The 21,665-nt window shown below is 42.5% G+C and overlaps 1 long non-coding RNA gene across 1 annotated transcript; it reads left to right on the top strand.

Moving 5' to 3' along the window:
• Nucleotides 1-1,916: 1,916 nt before the first annotated feature.
• LOC101176689 lies at nucleotides 1,917-10,796 on the top strand. Its single transcript, XR_004027983.1, has 2 exons — nucleotides 1,917-2,246; nucleotides 10,370-10,796. It is a non-coding gene; the product is annotated as an uncharacterized LOC101176689 (long non-coding RNA).
• The last annotated feature ends 10,869 nt before the right edge of the window (nucleotides 10,797-21,665 follow it).

Raw genomic sequence — 21,665 nt, 5'->3', positions numbered from 1 at the left:
AGCTATATTGTCATTGTTGTTTTCTTAGAGTTCAGTTTTTGGAAGGGAAAGAGATATATTGTGTTGCTAGTCATCAACTTAGCTGCTTAAAGCATTAGCAAGGACAGTCTATTCACCCACTGTCACCTGGCAAAGGCTGTGACTCTGAAGGATAAACACATGACAGAAAAGTTTTGATGGATTGAGAGAAAATGAAACATGGGTCTTTGTCAGGCTCCCCTGAGACTTGGAAGGAGGGCCTTGATGGGGAGGTGTACGTGGTTCCCAGGGCTGTCGTAACAAGTGAGCGCAAACTGGGTGGCTTAAAACAACAGACATTTATTCTTTCATAGTTCTAGAGGCCAGAAGTCTGAAATCAAGATGTAGGAGGGTTGGTTCCTTCTGGACATTTTGAAAGAGTCTGTTCTATGCCTTTGTTCTAGCTTCTGGGAGTTGCTTCTGGGAATTGCTGGCAATCTTTGGTTTTCCTGGGATTGTAGAGGCCGCTCTCCAGTCTCTGCCTTTGTCTTCACCAGCTGTTTTCCTTGTGTCTCTGTCTCTGTGTCTCTTCTCTTCTTACAAGGACACTGGTTGTATTTTATTAAAGGCTCATCCTATTCCAGGATGACCTCATCTTAACTAGTTGCATCTGCAATAACTCTATTTTCAAATAAGATAACATTCTGAGATCCCGGGAAGAACATGAATTCTCTGGGGACACTCCCCAACCCGGTAAGAGGGAAGCATAAAACCATGAGGTGTTATTGTTTGGGGATAGAGAATAATGAGGAAAAGAGAGGAAAAGTCTTGAAGGAATAGTTGAAAAGATACAGAATGCTAGTAGAGCAGGCAGGATTTAACACGAAATAGATATCCCATCGAATGGGGAACTCGAGGAGAGTTTAAAGAAAGAACTGTTTCAATGAGTGTCAGACTTAAGTAAAAAGTCAAACAAACTAGGGGCAGTGAAGCCTTCCCCAGTAACAGTGGCAGGGCTCCATTTTCCCCAATCCTGCTGCCCTTCCCCTTGTCAGAGCTGTACCGTCAGGGCTGCTGCCAACGGCCTGCTCCATGGTGCCTTCAGGTCCTGCCCTAGGCCCTCCCTGATGCTAGGATGCCGATGCCTATGGGACCCTGCCTGGCCTTCTGGCATGTGCAACCTGGAAATGTGGGTGAGTCAGTGGGGTTGCGCTTCTCTTAAAGAATGAGGGGTGGAAGGTGACTGGTGCACATTCCTCGTCTTCCTCCCTAGCAGACTATCTGAGGTGTATTTCATAAGATTTTGCAGAAGATTCTGAGGAATGAAGTACCCATTGACAACAGCAATGGCCAACTCAGTAATTCATCCTTGTTGGCTTTGAACCTCCCTGTTGTTCACTCTTCCTGCCCCTCATTCCTCTTCTCTAAGCTGAGTTCCCAAATAGATCACCTGCACCCAAGCCTTTGTCTCAGGCTCTTCTTTGGCAGAAGGTGTAAAGGGAGTGTGGAGCTACTGGGGCAAAAGGGAGGGGGAGAGGCAGGGGACAGAGCAGGAGCAAGCTGAAGGTGAAGACAAATTGCTGTCTCCGGGGAAGAATGCAGTGACTGCCAACTCTTAGACTAGCAGGCAACAGGGAGGGGAAGCACACAGTCCAACCCAACCTCCTCCCACTCGCTAGCCCCTGCAAAGACATTCCATGGCTGAACCAAACCCCAGAGAGTGAGGAAGGAATTCATTTAATGGAGGTCAGCCTCCTAGAGCGCAGAGCAGGTGGGAAGGATGGAAAGGAGAGCTGGAAACAAATAGAGAAGGCCCAGCATGACTAGGTTTGTTCACGTATCAGTTTTCTCTCCTGCTGATCATGAGTCCTACACAATTGACGCAACATTGACGTAATTCACAACGTCATCTTTTCAAAAGGATAAGTGCTTCTAAGATGAAGTTACTTTTCCAACTGCACAGGAAGAACTTGTCTGCTACCTAGATTCTTATATTTATTTAAAATTATTGAGCATAATGGTCTTAGTAAGCCTGGCCATCATCTGAGTTAAACAGCCTAGTATATTAGGAAGAAACTGGACTAGAATTCGGAACAACCCTGGTGCAAATCCCAGCTCTGCTACTAACAAGCGATGTGCCATTAAGCAAGTGCCCTAACCCTTCTGGATCTCAGTTTCTTATTGCAAAATGGGTTTAAAGTCTCAGCCATATATCACAAAATTTTTGTGAGGATTCAATGAAATACGATATTGTAGATGGTGGCTTTTAAAAAAAATTACTCATTTGGGTAAGTGCCTCTGTTTTCTTATATTCATAGATATTGATGGATATTATTAATGAATTATACAGAGTTCCGAACATGAGAGGATTTCTCTTAAAGTTATGGTTGGGTAATTGCAGTATTTTATCATCGCTGTCTTCTTGTGGTCAACCATATATAAAATATCCTAGAGTTAATAGTAAGTAACAAATGAACAAGGTGTTTTCCAAGTGCATTCAGAGTTTAAAGATCGTTAAACCCAAATTGGTGGAGATGAAGTAATTTATGCTCAGTCCTTGTGAGACAGTTTGTCTGATTGCTGATAGTGATGAATCACTGAGGGAAAGACCCACATTTCTGTGCTGCTGGAGGCTTTTACTTAACTCCTGCGTCAGCTGAGCAGCATACAAGCTCAATGGCAAAGTGAGCTCTGCCTGGAAACCCAGCATGAAGGGACTTCTCATCTCGGGGCTTGCCCTCAGCTGTTTGAAAATGTTTTATGAGACTCTACGACCAGTATGCATTGACGGAAGGATGTGCTCTTTCTGAGGTACAATCCGTCTTGCATCCAATAATCTGTCTGTAATTTTGTGAAATAGAACATGTTTAGTTCTTTCCTTATCCTTTGTGGAAAATCTGCCCAATGCTTTTGGAGCCATGGTGTCATGTAGAGGAAATGTCTCTCTCCTGCCTTGCAAATTATTTTCCCCCTTAGTTTCTTCCTCTTTCCCAAATAGTATTTTTTTTAAGGTGAGTGAAGATAATGAGAAAAAGAGAACTTAATGAAAAGGAAGCCATGGATACCAGTTTATGATAATCCTAGCCTTATTTTTTAAAAAGGAAAACAATGAAGTAAAGGCAAATTGGATAATAAAAAAATAAGATATATTATCTAAATAGTAATGTCTATGTGTCCTCTCCGGATTAGACAGTTAAACCATGTATTTAATTTGTTGAGTATTTTGTGGTTATTGCTCTGTTTATAAAAATGATTGTTGGCTTAAACTCTCATTCAGAACAGAAACCCAGGTGACATTGTAATAAATATGTATTAGTCTTAAAATAGTGTTTAAACATTAGAGCTGATAGTTCTTAGCAGGGCTCTGGTGTTACAACCAAGGGTTAAGCCACAACAGAATTAAAAATATGGCTTACATAAGAAATTTTTTCTCAGGGGCTTATATTTTGAATCTGTTTTCAATGAGCAGAGAAGGGAGATGCTGAGAAATGCATTTTCGACTGGGAGAAGTGAAGGAGACACATGGAAGGAGACAAGAGATTGTTTCCTTTAAAAAAATAAATCACAAAAAAACCCCATTAGTAATTTGAGATTGGGCACTATGAGTACCATTGCTTTTGAGACTCTGCCAATAGAAATCTTTCTAAACTAGTTTTTTAAATGACAAAAATTATATATATTTCTCATGTGCAACATGTTGTTTTGAAATATGCATACATTGTGGAATGGCTAAATCGAGTTAATTAACACACGTATTACCTCACGTGTGTGTGTGTGTGTGTGTGGTGAGAACACTTGGAATCTACTCTCGTAATTTTCAATAACACAACCTATTGTTATTGACTATAGTCATCAGTTGCACAATAGGTCTCTGGAACATTTCTCCTGTCTAACTGCAATTTTGTATCCTCTGACCAACATCTCTTTGTAAAAATTCAACAGGAATTTTTGGTCAGAGGTCCTTGGGAAATCGACCAGGCTCCTCCCTGTCCCACATTTCTCTTTTATAGTAAGTGCCCCCTGCCATAGAATCACTGAAGCCCTTCTTCCTCCTAGAATTAGAAAGCCATTCTGGAGAAAGAGGCAGGATCTAAGGAAGAACTTGGTCTTGCTCAAGGCGGTGCAGAGTGGGAACCTGAGTTATATCTTATCCTCAGTGCCTCTCTTGCCTCATCCTTGTCCTAGCCCTGAGAGGTAACTAGTGTTGTTGGAGAGCTCTGAGATTTAGGCAAGACAGCAATTCGATTTGGACATCTCCCAGGCCCATGCATCACTGGGAGCTCACACTGGCTCAGGTGCGGCAGCAACTCCAGTAAAGAGAAAGTACTAGTTCTATGCCTCAACCTCAACTGTGCAAAGTGACAGTTTACCCCATGACTAACATGCTCTTAAAACACCCAAAATGCACCTGCAACTGATTAGATCTCCCAGAGTTAGCCCAGGCTGATCCACCTGCCTGCTCAAGCAGCTGAGAATTTGTTTTCAAAACTGTGTGCTTTGACTCTTTCTCAAGAGGCTTACAGATGGCTGGCTTGCTTTTCAAATAGATTTTCTGTGGTCCATTCTCTCTAATTCTGACCATCTGTCCCCACTCTCCAGGTCCTGAGATCCACCCTTCTGTTCTGTTTGGTGATCAGGCAATGACTCCTGACTTTTTGCTCCTGTGATCAGAATGCCCAGATACTAGATCACAGCTGGGCTGTGTCTTCTCCATCAAAGGAAATGAGATTGTTCTTATAAAAATTTTAGAATCTAGGTGTCTTGACTGCTTGGATTTGGCATATTTAGATAAGGCTGTTTCCCATCCTCCCCAGGCATGGCTCCTTCCTCTCCACTCCCCAAGGCACCTCGATTATTTACTGCTTTCTCTGGCCATATTCACAGTGCAGGGTTTACACATTTTGTCCTCATGAGACTATGGGCTCCATGAGTCCAGGGACAGTATCTTATTAGGCATTGGCCTCTGCAGCACTTACTCCAGTGCCCGGGACTTCAGAAGAAATTCGTAAGTGAATGAATGAGTGAATATTGAATGTGTAACTATCAAAGGGAATTCACGGGAACTTTTGTTTCTCATTGGACTGGAAAGTACTCTTCTTAGTGCACAAGCATGTCTTTTGCTGGCCATTGAAACTGCATTAGGAAGACATTGTGATAACTGAGGCATGGCCAGTGAAACAGATCCAGAGAAGAGACATTGCCATGAGTCAAACCTAGGTACTTGTTTAGACAACAAAGGGTAACACCAGAGTTAGTAATAAGGTAGACTAGACAGACTACCTTGTTACAAAAGCATAAAATGAAGACATAATTGTTAGTTGTGAGCATGTTGCTTTAGAATATAAGTGAAAATGTTGGCGAATTGTATTTATGTTGGATAAGATCCTCAGACTATTATCCCAAATATATTGTCAAATTTTCATGACTCAATATAACATATCCATGGGGTTGACTCAGGAGTATCATGATGTGGTAGAAAGATTCTTACCTCAATATGTACCTCCACCACTATCTTGTGGGTGGTTTTTGAATGAAGCACTTAAGTGCTCTGGGCTTAATTTTTGTTATAGAAAACAAATAGAACAGGCGAAGTGGTGCCTCGGCCTTTCAAAGTGCTGAGATTACAGGTGCAAGCCACTGCGCCAGGCCAAAATATTAATATTAGTTAGAAATTAATTAGATACTCTAAATCATAATGATGTTCTCATCACGATTTGCTGAACAACAGCTTGTTAGGGCTGATAGGAGGGGACTACTTCTCTCTGGAGCTGTGAGAACCCTAGAAGCCTTTATTTACAACTCTGGAGGGAAAAGTGATAAGCCCATCACAAGGAGGAAGTAGGGAAGAGAGCTGGAGGGGGAAAGCAGTCATTCATATTTGATTTCTTCCACGTAATTGTTCCTCTACCATGACCCACAGAGCCAGGAGGAAGTGTGGAGAAGACAGAGATGAGTTAACAATGTATTTGAACAAATTGAAATGCATGGTTCCCTGTCCTTTCTGTCTCCCGTTATTACCCCAGTGTTCCCAATTGTGCAACAGTGTGACCTTACATCAGACAGAAAAAAGAGGGAGTTTGGCAATAATGTGAGAAAAGCTTCTGATGAAAACATAATTCCTTTTGCTTTACAGAAACATATAAATTATGTACAAAAATTATTTATGCTCTAACTTGAGCATTCAGTTCCATTGATACACAGTATATGCTACCAATGTCTGCTAAAAAATAAGATTTTGCAGGCTTTCTAAGCTTGTTTAATAATGAGGAAGATGGTAAGGCTTGGCTTTTCCCTGTAAGAATGCTGAAACAGGTTCTGATAAAAAACAAACCAACACAAATCAAACAACTTCCTCTTTCCTCTGTGTTTCTCCTCTTCCACAGCTTTGGATTCTTCCAGAATACTTGTTACCTCAGATTAGGGTGGGATGCCTTTGAGATAGCCCCACAAGGGGGAAACTAAGCTTTTGATGGTTTTACATAGCAGGCCCTGTGCTAGCTGTTTGCATCCATGATCTCATGATTGCCATGCAAACATTTATATGCGATGAAGTCTTCTTGATTGGAGCCATACTCTTATCTTCTTGTCTATCTCTGCCTAATTGTAATTAGTGTCATGGGAATTTTGCAACTGATTCAGAATTTTTTTCAGGGGGAGCCTGGGCTCTGCATATACTCTTTGTGGATAAATTCTCCCTGAAATCCCAGAAAGTTCAAAATTGAATTGCCTGGTATATGGTTGCCTTGGCATATGATCTGTGAACAAACTGGTTTTATCTGGTATGTTGTTCAGAGTGTCAATGAGGGTGTATAGTAGGTGGCAGATGTAGGAAGAAGGCAATTTGACGAATGATAGCTATAAAATGAAACAAGGAAGAAACATCATTAAATTTGTGTTCAAGTTACTTCTGCCATTTGAGGGGCCCTAGATTGGAAGTGACAACAAACTGATAGGGTCAAAGAAATGGATTGCTAAGTTTAGAAGTGTCGGCCAGGCGCGGTGGCTCACGCCTGTAATCCAAGCACTTTGGGAGGCCAAGGTGGGCGGATCACAAGATCTGGAGATTGAGACCATCCTGGCTAACATGGTGAAACCCCATCTCTACTAAAAATACAAAAAATTAGCTGGGCGTGGTGGCAGGTGCCTGTAGTCCCAGCTACTCGGGAGGCTGAGGCAGGAGAATGGAGTGATCCCGGGATGCAGAGTTTCCAGTGAGCCGAGATCGCGCCACTGCACTCCAGCCTGGGTGACAGAGCGAGACTCCATTTAAAAAAAAAAAAAAAGTGTCAAGGTTGACTAGAGTTCTTTCTGAATAAAAAAAGCTTTACCACACCATCAGCACTGACTGAAAGTGGAAAAGAGACAGAATTGGACAAGTGCCCAGAGAAAAATGGATTTTGTACATACTTTACAAGCTAACATAGACCATTCCTTGCAAAACCCCCCCTTTGAGAAAAATCACACATGCTCCTCCATCCCCCTGCTTTGATTTATTTGTATTGTCTAACAATTTCTTTCTTTCTTTCTTTCTTTCTTTCTTTCTTTCTTTCTTTCTTTCTTTCTTTCTTTCTCTCTCTCTCTCTCTCTCTCTTGCTTTCCTTCTCTTTCTTTCTTCCTTTCTTTCTTTCTTTTTTTTTTTTTTTTTGACTGCATCTCACTCTGTCACCCAGGCTGGAATGCAGTGGGGTGATCTCGGCTCACTGCAACTTCCGCATCCTGGATTCAAGCAATTCTCCTGCCTCAGCCTCCAAAGTAGCTGAGACTACAGGCACACACCACCAGGCCCGGCTAAATTTTGTATTTTTATTAGAGATGGGGTTTCACCATCTTGGCCAGGCTGGTCTCGAACTCCTGACCTCAGGTGATCTGCCCACCTCAGCCTCCCAAAGTGCTGGGATTACAGGCGTGAACCACCGTGCCCAGCCTTGTTTAACAATTTCATGATGCATGTTATTTCTTATTACAGTGCATTCCCCGCCCCTTTATTTCTCTTGCAGAGTCCAATATGAAGAATTGGAAAGAAATGTGATATCTCAACTTCTCTTTAAGACTCAATCCTAATGCTGTGTTTTGTTTTGTTTTTTTTCTAAAGCCATGAAAACAAAAAGTACCAAGTCTGTGCCAGGTTCTTTTTCATTTTGTTTTGTGTCTATGTGTGTGTGTGTGTGTATGTGTCATAATAATGAGTGACTTCATATGAGCTTCCAGATTCACTGGTTCTGGCAGAAAGATATTTGTACAGCTCTTACACAAGCTCTCTCCTGATTAGCCGAGGTAGGGCATCCAATCTACAGTTGTGGAAAAACAACATTAGCTGAAATAGACATAACACCCGCAATTTTTTATTAGCGTTGTTGCTTTCACCAAATGCTTATTCAGCTCTTAGTTATCTTTCAAAACCTGCTCAGGCATTGCCTTCTCAAGGAGCCTTCTTTAGCCACACTTCTTACTCCCTCTCCTCCCCTAATGCCTCATTTTTCTTGTACTATTTCTAGACTTCGCATATTTCTACATTGAAACCATCCTCCGCATTCTGTTTACATGTCTACCTCTCCTACCAGTATGTGAATATCTAGAGAGAATAGATGGGATTTTGCTAGTAGCCCTCCACCTAACAATGAATGGCAAAGAGTAGGAGCCAAATAAGTGGACTTTTACTGGACCTGACTGCGGTCATTTTTATAGAGTGCACCGGCAGCTCCAGAAGCATACTGTTCTCTTGGTGCAGGGTATCTGCCATTGATGTTTTATTTATTTTCTGACTCAGAAAGTTTCTTCAAAGCCAGTTCCGATCTATTGTGAAATATCCTTTTTGTGAGCCACTTCCCATTCCATCCCTTAATACAGATATGGCCCAGGCAGAGTGTTTCTTTGTGGGTTCTAGGCGGTGACGGGAAATGGAAATACTACATTGCATGAATTCTAAAACCAAAATTTTTTTCTACTGCTTCTTGAATTGAAATTAGGGAGTATTTCACAGTCAATGACATCTTATAATTATGATTAGCAGTGCTTTTTTTTTTTTTTTGAACAGTACCTGAAATAATGTGTCTTATCATTGATGGTATCTTAAGTACTTACAAAAGAAATCTTAATGGTAGCCAGCCCAGCCCTGCCAGGTTATATGTAAATTCAGGATATGTTCCAAGTGCTACATTAAAAATAAACCAAAACAGAAACAGACTTTGTAGAATAGAGTGAAAGAGTAGCCTTGAAGGATCCGATGGCAAGGTTCACATGCTATTCATTGTTCTGTCCCTGGCATCTGATCTACTATGCACATGGCACATATTTGTCACTTAAAACACAAAAATAATTGCTAACAGTCTGAGTCCTTACTATGCAGAGGCCACTGTGTTTTAAGTATTTTTCATATGTGAGCTAATTTAATTCTCAGGACAACTCTTTGAGTGGGTTCAATTATGATTCCTTTTTTCAGATGCATAAAGTCCAGCTGAGGATAGACAGATGACTTGCTCTGAGTCCCATAGGTAGCAAGTAAGTGGCAGAGCCGTGCTGGATCCCAGGGCCATTTGACTTTAAAGACAATGTTCCTATGTGCTGTGCAGCACTTTCTCCCTAATGAATATTTATTTTAAATAAGTGTTATTTCTACTGATTTTGATGGCTATTTGCTTGGGTCCCCCACCTCCAGTTTCCATTAGTCATTAAATGCTTATCTGAGATTAATATTTAGATAAATATTGCTAATTTTTAATAAACAGTTCATTGGAAAATATTTTCTTTATTTAATGTTATAGGCAAAATCCTATCAAAAATAAAACTCCTAGCCAGGCATGGTGGCCCATGCCTGCAATCCCAGCACTTTGGGAGGCCAAAGCGGGAGGATTGCTTGACCACAAGAGTTCAAGACCAGCCTGGGAAACTTAGGAAGACTCTGTCTCTACAAAAAAATAAAAAATTAGCCAGGTTTGGTTGCACACACCTGTAGTCCCAGCTACTTGAGAGGCTGAGGCAGGAGGAGTGATTTAAGCCCAGGAGGTTGAGGTTGCAATGAGCCCTGACCACACCATTGCATTCCAACCTGGGTGTCAGAGCGAGATCCTGTCTCAAAACAAAACAAAACAAAAAAAACCAACTCTTAAAAAAGCCATTTGTGATTATGATGGTGTTGTATTTCATAGAAGAGATGTTGTTGAGATAAGATTTTTTATAAGTAGGAAAAAATGCAATCCCTATTTTGGAGAATTGTCACCCTTGCGTTCCCTGTGAGAAAATAAATGAAGTTCAATGGGCTTTATTAATCTCCTCTTTTGGGATTGAGATGTGTTTTTTTTCCCAACACCAAAAACCTCAGGCATAATCTTAAGAAGTCACTGATGAAATTGCACTTCAGATACAAAAGATTCTGTTAGACCAGTTCACTTTTTTCTCTTTTCATTCATTGCAGAGGGTCAGAACTAGAGGTGGTGGAGTGAACACCACGCCAGGCAATGGAAGAAGCACTGGCCTAGACCAAGCTTGAGCGTGCACCCCTGTCACCTGGAGGCTTGTTCCAACACGGATGGCTGGACCCATCCCCAGAGTTTCAGATTTATTAGATCTGTGCTGGGCCCTGAGAATGTTTGTTTAAAACAAATTCCTGGATGCTACTGGTTCAGTTGCCACACTCTGAGACCCACGGGCCTTGAGCTTAGAAGATGTGGGTTTAATTCCTGGATTCCACACTTTACTAGCTGTGACTTGGAGAATTTAAATTACTTACCTGAGTCTTGGTTTCTTATTTGCAAACTGAACTGTAAACTATCTGTTCTACCCATTTTAGAAGACTTTTGTAAGGATAAAATGAAAGAATACATATGCAAATTATTGAAAAACCTGTCGTTGTTGTTATTACTAGTATTATTGCGAAAGAAGCTGTAGATTTATGTCATCCCCAGACAGGAGTTGACAGAAGCTTCGAGTTGCACAAGGCCTGCTGGAGCACTTCAGAGAATTCCAAATGAATCTTGATTGCATCATGGAATGTACAGCACTGGGGCCCTGGGGACCAGCATGGAACGTGAGTAAAGACAAGATAGGTTCTATCGTCCTCCAGACCTGCAGATGTGTGTTCAAATCCTGACTCCACGGGGCTTGACTCTGTATCCCAACTGGAAAAATGGAAATAAAAGTGCCTACCCTATTGGTTTATTGTGAGGACTATTTGAGATAATGTATTTAAAGAACTAGCACAGTGCATGGCACATAGTGGGCACTCACTAAATATTAGCTCTTAATATAGTTATGAAAACTAAACCCAATGGGGAGAAAATGCAAGGCCATCTTGGTAGTACAACTGTATGTATTATGAGGTAGCCAGCTCTCTGAGCCCAAAAGACCATATTCCAGGACCAGGCACAGTAGCTCACGCCTGTAATCCCAGCACTTTGGGAGGCTGAGCTGGGTGGATGACTTGAGGCCAGGAGTTCGAGACTAGCCTGGCCAACATGGCAAAATCCCCATCTTTACTAAAAATGTAAAAATCAGCTGGGTATGGTGGCACACACCTGTGGTCCCAGCTACTCAGGAGGCTGAGGCATGACAATTGCTGGAACCTGGGAGGTGAAGGTTGCAGTAAGCTGAGATTGTGCCACTGCACTCTAGCCTGGGTGACAGAGCAAGAAAAAAAAAAAAAAAAAAAAAGACCATATTCCAGTGCTGCTGCTCTGAGAGAGCAGTTGGACTCACTGACCTCCCACGTTGCTTCCAAATGAGATTCTAATGTCAGCATAAAGCAAACGCATCTAGTCAGTTGCCAGCAACCAGGGCTATTTTCCCCAGACTTCCCTTATGACTGACAGCTACACCATTCATTTCTTTGCTGTGACCTACCTTGTAATTATTAAGCAACACTTTCTGGAATTCCCTAGCAGGCAGAGCACTAACAATAGAAAAATTGAAATTAAATGGAGATCAGTCCACAGAGCTCTTCATTTTCCCTTGGATTATGTGACAGTGGAATCAAGCCTAAACTAGACAATGCATGACAACACAATGAGCTCTGCACTAACAAACGCCAGATAAGCTCCGGCAGTCTGCTTTCGGCGAGTGGAAGTTCCAGGCTTGCAAAACCCTGTAGATAATAGAAGGAACAACTGGAGCACAATTGCTGACCCAGTTGCCAAACTTGATGCCATGTCATGGGGCTGGAATGCAGCTCAGTTCCATGCTGGACAGACTTTTCTCTTATACTATATGCTGATCAGAAGTTATTCACCCAGGCTGCATGTCTTCTTGCACATTACATGAACTAACACTTTGCCCATTCATCTTGACAGCACAAGAGATACAGATGGGCAGGGTGTCCTTAAACATGCATGCCTCTTCCTGTGATAGCAAGTGATTGACTCAACAAAAATGGAAGAGAATTTGCTCAACTTTGATCTTTCTCTTCTTCACTGGGTTTATGCAGGCTAGGTGGGTCACAGGACAGGTGAGGAAATGTGAGGGTGAGGCATTTCAATGTTATCTGATAGCACCAGTTGCCCCTCTTGACATTCCTTGCTAGCAAATATGAAAAAGGCAATACCCTATATGAATACACCTAATATGTCATTTTCCCCTAAGAAGGAAGAAGTGAGATTCTAACTATTATTATTTATTTTTCCAATGGAAATGCTCACTATGATCGCAGGATAATGCATCATCCATTTTGCAGACAACTTATTTTTTCTGATTTGCTGTAAACTTTTGACTTTTCTGCCCTTCTTTGCCCAGTTACTTCTAATTCTGAAGACTTTTTTCTCACATTCTTTCATGGTTTCAGTCTCTGCAGCACTGACATCCTTTCCATGTAATTCACTGCCAGATTTCCTGGTGACTTCCAGATTCGTAATCTTCTGGTGTCTTCCATTTGGATGAGCTCTGTCTCAGCCACTCCCCAGGAGGCCACACCTTATGCTTGGTCGCGACTCAGACCGACTCCACTTTCAGGACAGCACATTAGGAAATCCCTTCCTTTTCTGCCTCCCTCCTTCCCTCTCTCTGCTTTGCCTTTCATCTTAATTGAGACCTCTACTGCATGACTTTTATCTGGTCACCTACTCCGACAATGCATTTGGTTTCATTCTTCTACATCAGTCTGAACTCACTGGTCCATTATTCAGTTCAGGATCAGCTACAATCCTCTTCTGTGATTTCTGTCAAATCTGTCTTTCCTTCCCTTCCTGCAGGTGCTCTGTAAGACACTTGCAAGGATCTCCCACCCAGTCTCCTTATCTTCTAATCTGCTCTACTCTATTCTATATTAGTTACCCCTTCTAAGAGGATCATCCTGTTTTTAAAATGCCAAGAAAGCTTTTCCAACTCTTATCCTCCAAACCCCTTTTACTTCTCCCTCCAAGTCTCACTCCAGCTCTTTCCTCTCCTTTGAAATGCTCTTTCTCATCTCTGCCTGAAAAATACCATCTGTTCTTTCTAAAGACCATTTCCAATAACATCTCCAGATTCCTTAAGCTTTACTTGACCCCTTCTTGGTGTTATATGTCCATGCTAGCTATAGTGGTTTATATATTTGTTTTATCTTCTCTGCAGTGTGATCAGTGGAAGGTTCATGAGCTCTGGATTTAGAGAGAGATCTGGTTTAAGTTATCAATATTTACTAGTTGTGTGATCTCAGGCAAGTCACTCCATTTCGCAAAGACTAAATTTCCCCATCTGTATAAAGGGATGATGCTATCTATCTCATGGGATTGTTAGGATTAAATGAGATAAAATGACTGCCATATGAAAGCCACTCAATAAATATCACTTCTCTTTCTCCGCATTCGGTGCAACCTTGAGGTATGAGATTATATCTATTCATTTTGTTTCCTTGGAAGGCCAACATTGTTTGGCGCCTAGTAGGCTATTAATAAATAATTACTGTATTTGTGTATTCATATCATGTGTCTTTGCTTTCCTGTTAAAAGTTAGAGCTCCAGAGACAATGTATTTTTAATTTGCAGTTCATTTCCTCCTTAATTTTGGCAAGTTTAAAGCAGAATATTCTTTATATATTGAGCAGATAGTTAACAGGTAAATCTAGTGCCAACAATTCTGTCTCGTCTATTGAGAAAGACTAGCGGCTATGTGGTCTGTGTCTGGCTTGGAGTTAAGGAGATGATTTTTTAGTGTATGTGACAAAAACTCAGTCATAATAGTGATATTTGGGAAGCTCCCTTTTCAGCTTATTGATTCAATAGGACCCAATAAGATTGTGGCCAATCATGGTCCTCTCCCAGCTTCATAGCCAATAGGAAATGAGCTGGCAGCACTGATTCACATCCTGGTGTGTATGTGTGTGGTGGGGCTTGGAGGGGGGTAAATGATTCTTGTTACAAAATCTAGTGATACTACAGTATTCCTGGCTAAAGAAGTGCTTCCTTTAGGAAAAGCTAAGCTTCAAGCTAGATATGTTTTTTTAAAGTATCATGATGTACAGCGAAGATTATTGAACTTGGAGTAGTGGAGAGGCTTGGACTCAAATCTCAGCTCCACTACACATCAGCAGTGGAACCTCATGCATGTTACTTGGACCTCTTTCACTTGTAAAAGGCGAGAACAATACCCACATCACAGATTGTTGTAGGGATTGAAGCCATGCTTATGAATGCACCCTGTAGAGTGCATGGCATTTACAGAGAAAGCAGTTCACAAATGTTAGCTTTGGAATGCCAAAGTATATAGAGAACTTCTCATGAAAGAAAGATCTAGTTTACTTCGCAGAAATGCAATAGTAGGCATTGTGTTATCATCATCTGCCTTTATGCCTGTGTGATAGTCTTTATGTGACATCTTGGCTAGGCTATTGTGCTCAGATGTTAGGCCAATAGCAGTCTAGAAATGGCTGTGAAGGTATTTTTTAGATATGACTAATAGTTCAATCAGCAGACTAAGCAAAGCAGATTACTCTCCATAATGATGGTGAGCTTCAGCTAATCAGTTGAAGGCCTTAAAAAGAAAAAAAGAAAAAAATCTGAGGTCCCCTAAGGAAGGGGGAACTCTGCCTCCAGTCTGTCTTCAGACTAGAACTGCAACATTAGTTCTCTGAGTCTCTAGCCTGCTGATCTCTGCAAATTTTGACTTGCCTGCCCCCAAAATTGCACGAGACAATCCCATAAAATAAACCCCTATCTACCTATCAATCTGTCTATCCTGTTGGCTCTATTTCTCTAGAGAACTCTAACTAATACAGCCCATCTTGCTCACTGGGTGGTAATCGAATGTCAGGAACTATATCTAACTCATCTTCACATCTCCAGTACCTAGCACAGTGCCAAATCTATAACAAATATTTATGCTTATTGAACTGCAGAGAATAGCAGCTCATATTCAGACACTATCTCATAAAAATGGTACTTGCACAGAAGGTTTAATTAATTCATTCCTCTACCTAGTTATTCATCCATCAAACATTTTGAGGAGAGCTTATTCCATATGACTGTGCTTGACACTGGTGATGCAGAGAGAAAAGACAGAATGCATTCTCACTATTTCATGGTGGCGTGAGGAGATGGTGCGAGTGAATGGGGCAGACGCAGGAAAGGAGGGTGAAGTGAGACACTGGGAATCTGTTTATTCAGGTGAGACAGTAGGACATCCTGGCATAACGGGAGACAATTGGGAAGAAGAGGAAGCGATGGGTTTAGGAGGTAGAAATAGTAGGAGGTGAGAAACAAGGAGTGAGGCACCTCCCATGACTGCCTGGTTTCTGGTTAAGGTGTCTGGGAACACAGAGAACAGCGTTTCTCATCATCTTATCTGATCCTAACATTCCTCAGCATCATACAACACAACCCCCTCATTTTAGGGATGTGGATACAGAAGTTGAGAGAGAGCAGGTCTTTTGCCACCACCCTCATAAATCAGGAGCTGGCAGAGTGAGTTTTAGAAGCCAAGTGCATGCTGTTTTGCTGAGTGTCCACTCTGGCCCACACAACAGTGCCTGCCAAGCTCCTTGCACAATGGAAGGAAGGGAAATGAGCTCAAAGAGTCCCTGTTACTTCTGTGTGGTGCGGTTTCACTCTCGTGAGCTGTTGCATAGCTGACCAGCCTGCCATGCTCTCTGAGGGTCAATTGGGACCTGACCCAGCACCAGACTCATTCCATTTGGAGGATGGGTGTAATACCAGGCCTCAGTCCCCCACCTCTACTCCAGCCATGTTCAGCCGTGAGTTCACCATCATAATTTCCTGAATCTCAAGGGAGAGCAATCAGATCCTTGCCAGACGGCTAGGCAATGGGATGCAATTTTTGTATGAAATCTAGATGCTGTGACCAATGGAACTACCATTTTCATGGAGACCGGCTGAACCCTGCTAACTGAAAATTCAGAGCATCTCCAGCCATTGTATCCAGTCGATGAAGTGGGTGCTCTCCAACCATACACATTATTTTGAATCCAAATTCATACTTTACTTTCCAGAGTCATCCTGAAGATTGGAGGAAGGCACAGGAAATATCAGCCATTATCCTCCATTATCAGATTATTTTACTTTTTGTGTTAACCATTCTAGCTGTAAAATAGCTTGGAGAGATTTAAACCATCTCTTAACCCACATTCTTTTGTAATTCTTTTTCAATTTAAAATCAATGATATCAATGGACTTCAATATCCTACTATTTAATCTCTTGTCTAGATCTGCAAGCTTTCAGTTATTTATTTCACCCTGAGTTTCCAGTTTGGGCAAATAAAGAGTTGCCACCATGCACAGGGGACTCACCATGCCCATGGGACTTCCACTATGATAGAAGGTCGTGGTGTGCCTGATGGCCTAGGCAAAGCTCCCCCACATTCACCTCCAGGGCTTTCCTCTTTCCCCTGGGCACGTGCTTGCCATCTGCTGGGCTGTGTGTTCCATGAGGTCAGAGGCTGTGGCTGCCATGGCCACCACTCTGTTTCTAGCACTGAATCAGGGCCTGGTACCCAGAAACTACAGAATAAATATTTATTGAGTGAATGCCTAGAGACTAATCATCAGTGACATAATCATGTTATTTGTCCTTTTCTACAACAAATGATTCTCAAAGGTCAGAAATGAGAAGACGAAACCAGGACCAACGCGGATTAAATAGAGGTATGACATAATTTCCTATTGTATCCATCCACCTGCAGTCAAGGTTATACTCACATCTCAGATCTTCATCAGAGTGGCTTTCCCTCTTCTCTTAAAAGAAAACAGAAGAGTTCTGTGCAGTTAAGAGGTTGAATGAAAAAAGGGAGGGAGGGTTCAGAAGAAAAAGTCCAAACATCCTCTTCCCCATGGAAATAATGATAATAGGAATAATGAGAAGGCTAAATTATTCACTTACTATGTGGCACTGCACTTTATTATTTAATTAATCCTCATGGCAAGCCTATGAGGTAGATAGTATCATGCCCAGTTGTGGGGGAAACGAAGGGGGGAATTTAGAAGAATGTAAATAACTTGCCCAAGCTGGTAGGTAGAGAAGCCGGAATTCCACCCCAGGTCTGTCTGAGTCCAGAGTTTAACCACCAACACTTAGCTGGTTTGAATATTTAAGGGCAGTGTCCAAGTCTCATTCATCTTTGTTTAACTCATAGCACCTGGCCTAAGGTCACACCTGCCACGTGGAAACAGCAAATATTAGTTGATTCAAAAGTAGAGCTAGTCAAAGGCCCTGGGATAGGGTTACTTTACTGGAAAACAGGGCATGCATGAAAGGAAATATAAAAGCCAACCAAGAGAAAGCAGAGTGGCACAAGTGGCCTTATATCACACCAAAGACAAAGGTTATCCTTAAATGTGTTTGGAATTCATAGCATGAAGTTAAAAAAGTATTTTGAAGTGGCTATACAGTAAGAATGATAAATCATAGGAAACAGCTGGAAGGATCCTGAAGGTCTTTTTTCTGACTTGTTCTTTTTCCAAGGACTGTAGCTTCCTTAGCTTAGGCCAGCTGGCGTGAGTTCTTGTTGGTGTGTGAGTATATGGTTTTCACAAGTAAAGCAAATTTAAGACTCGGTTATGATAGATTTGTGCTGTGTTTGCACCCCAATCTTCAGGCCACATCTCTACTGTGCTGTCTTAGCCAGCTTCTCATGGGCAGGGCTGTCAAGTCAACTCCCCGACTTAGTGGGTTGTCCGCTCTATCAGCCTCCTTCAGAATGTTCGTGGTGGCATCTCTAGATCCTTCTCAGAATGCTGTCTCATTTATTTCCTGACAGTTAAAGAAAACTTAAGAAAGTGAAAGCTTACATGAGAAAATGAGTAAGCACTTTTAAAACAGAACTATTAAGCTCACTTTCAATGTTGCTAAAGTTCGCCCTTTTTAGACACCTTTAAATACCTAGTGCCCAGACAAATCAAGTGCCTAATAGGGCTTGTTTCCAGTGTGGTCTACAAGGACACTTTAAAAAAGGTTGTCCAGATAGAAATAAACCGCCACCTCGTCCATGCCCTTCATGTCAAGGGAATCTCTGGAAGGCCCACTGCCCCAGGGGATGAAGGTCTTCTGAGTCAGAAGCCACTAACCAGATGATCCAGCAGCAGGACTGAGGGTTCCCCGGGGCAAACTCCAGCCCATCACCCTCACAGAGCCCCAGGTATGCTTGACCATTGAGGGCCAGGAGGTTAACTGTCTCCTGGACACTGGTGCAGCCTTCTCAGTATTACTCTCCTGTCCCGGACAACTGTCCTTCAGATCTGTCACTATCTGAGGGGTCCTAGGACAGGCAGTCACTAGATACTTCTCCCAGCCACTAAGTTGTGACTGGGGAACTTTGCTCTTTTCACATGCTTTTCTAATTATGCCTGAAAGCCCCACTCCCTTGTTAGGGAGAGACATTCTAGCAAAAGCAGGGGCCATTATACACCTGAACATAGGAGAAGGAACACATGTTTGTTGTCCCCTACTTGAGAAAGGAATTAATCCTGAAGTCTGGGCAACAGAAGGACAATGTGGATGAGCAAAGAATGCCCGTCCTGTTCAAGTTAAACTAAAGGATTCCGCCTCCTTTCCCTACCAAAGGCAGTACCCCCTTAGACCCGCGGCCCAGCAACGACTCCAAAAGATTGTTAAGGACCTAAAAGCCCAAGGCCTAGTAACACCATGCAATAGCCCCTGCAATGCTCCAATTTTAGGAGTACAGAAGCCCAACGGACAGTGGAGGTTAGTGCAAGATCTCAGGATTATCAATGAGGCCATTGTCGTTTCGTACCCAGCTGTTCCTAACCCTTACACTCTGCTTTCCCAAATACCAGAGGAAACAGTGGTTTACAGTCCTGGACCTTAAGGATGCCTTTTTCTGAATCCCTGTACATCCTTACTCTCAATTCTTGTTTGCCTTTGAAGATCCTTCGAATCCAACGTCTCAACTCACCTGGACTGTTTTACCCCAAGCGTTCAGGGATAGCTCCCATCTATTTGGCCAGGCATTAGCCCAAGACTTGAGCCAGTTCTCAAACCTGGACACTCTTGTCCTTCAGTATGTGGATGATTTACTTCTAGCTGCCCGTTCAGAAACCTTGTGCCATCAAGCCACTCAAGCGCTTTTAAACTTCCTTGCCACTTGTGGCTACAAGGTTTCCAAACCAAAGGCTGAGCTCTGCTTGCAGCAGGTTAAATACTTATAGCTAAAATTATCCAAAGGCACCAGGGCCCTCAGTGAGGAATGTATCCAGCCTATACTGGCTTATCCTCATCCCAAAACCCTAAAAGCAATTATGAGGGTTCCTTGGCATAATAGGCTTCTGCCAAATATGGATTACCAGGTATGGCAAAATAGCCAAGCCATTATGTACACTAATTAAGGAAACTCAGAAAGCCAATACCCATTTAGTAAGATGGACACCTGAAGCAAAAGCGGCTCTCCAGGCCCTAAAGGAGGCCCTAACACAAGTCCCAGTGTTAAGCTTGCCAACGGGGCAAGACTTTTCTTTACATGTCACAGAAAAAACAGGAATAGCTCTAAGAGTCCTTACACAGGTCTGAGGGACCAGCTTGCAACCCGTGGCATACCTGAGTAAGGAAATTGATGTAGTGGCAAAGTGTTGGCCTCATTGTTTACGGGCAGTGGCAGCAGTAGCAGTCTTAGTTTCCGAAGCAGTTAAAACGATACAGGGAAGAGATCTTACTGTGTGAACATCTCATGATGTGAATGGCATACTCACTGCTAAAGGAGACTTGTGGCTGTCAGACAACTGTTTGCTTAAATATCAGGCTCTATTAATCGAAGGGCCAGTGCTGTGACTGCACACTTTTGCAACTCTTAACCCAGCCACGTTTCTTCCAGACAATGAAGAAAAGATGGAACATAACTGTCAACAGGTGATTGCTCAAACCTACACCGCTCAAAGTGACCTTCTAGAGGTTCCCTTGACAGATCCTGACCTCAACTTGTACACTGATGGAAGTTCCTTTGTAGAAAAAGGACTTCGAAAAGTGGGGTATGCAGTGCTCAGTGATAATGGAGTACTTGAAAGTAATCCCCTAACTCCAGGAACTAGTGCTCAGCTGGCAGAACTAACAGCCCTCACTCAGGCACTAGAATTAGGAGAAGAAAAAGTAGTAAATATATATACAGACTCTAAGTATGCTTACCTAGTCCTCCATGCCCATGCAGCAATATGGAGAGAAAGGGAATTCCTAACTTCCCAGGGAACACCTATCAAACATCAGGAAGCCATTAGGAGATTATTATTGGCTGTACAGAAACCTAAAGAGATGGCAGTCTTACACTGCTGGGGTCATCAGAAAGGAAAGGAAAGGGAAATAGAAGGGAACCGCCAAGCGGATATTGAAACCAAAAGAGCCACAAGGCGGGACCCTCCATTAGAAATGCTTATAGAAGGACCCCTAGTATGGGGTAATCCCCCCTGGGAAACCAACCCCCAGTACCCAGCAGAAGAAATAGAATGCGGAACCTCACGAGGACATAGTTTCCTCCCCTCAGGATGACTAGCCACCGAAGAAGGAAAAATATTTTACCTGTAGCTAACCAATGGAAATTACTTAAAACCCTTCACCAGACCTTTCACTTAGGCATTGATAGCACCCATCAGATGGCCAAATTATAATTTACTGGACCAGGCCTTTTCGAAACTGTCAAGCAGATAGTCAGGGCCTGTGAAGTGTGCCAGAGAAATAATCCCCTGCACTGCAGGCCATACATTTCAATCCCTGTGTCTTTAACCTCTTTGTTAAGTTTGTCTCTTCCAGAATCAAAGCTGTAAAACTACAAATAGTTCTTCAAATGGAGCCCCAGATGCAGTCCATGACTAAGATCTACCACGGACCCCTGGACCAGCCTGCTAGCCCATGCTCTTATGTTGATGACATCGAAGGCACCCCCCACCAAGGAAATTTCAATTGCATGACCCTTACTATGCCCCAATTCAGCAGGAAGCAGTTAGAGCTGTCATCAGCCAACCTCCCCAACAGCACTTGGGTTTTCCTGTTGAGAGGGGGTACTGAGAGACAGGACTAGCTGGATTTCCTAGGCCAACTAAGAATCCCTAAGCCTAGCTGGGAAGTTGACCACATCCACCTTTAAACACGGGGCTTGCAACTTAGCTCACACCCAACCAATCAGGTAGTAAAGAGAGCTCACTAAAATGCTAACTAGGCAAAAACAGTAAGTAAAGAAATAGCCAATCATCTATCGTCTGAGAGCAAAGGGAGAGGGACAATGACCAGGATATAAACCCAGGCATTTGAGCCAGCAACGGCTGTCCCCTTTGGGTCCCCTCCCTTTGTATGGG

The sequence above is a fragment of the Nomascus leucogenys genome, chromosome 3 (assembly GCF_006542625.1).
Source record: "Nomascus leucogenys isolate Asia chromosome 3, Asia_NLE_v1, whole genome shotgun sequence".
Lineage (NCBI taxonomy): Eukaryota > Metazoa > Chordata > Mammalia > Primates > Hylobatidae > Nomascus > Nomascus leucogenys.
Note: the sequence above shows the minus strand (reverse complement) of the source record. Positions and strands in the feature narration are given on the sequence as shown.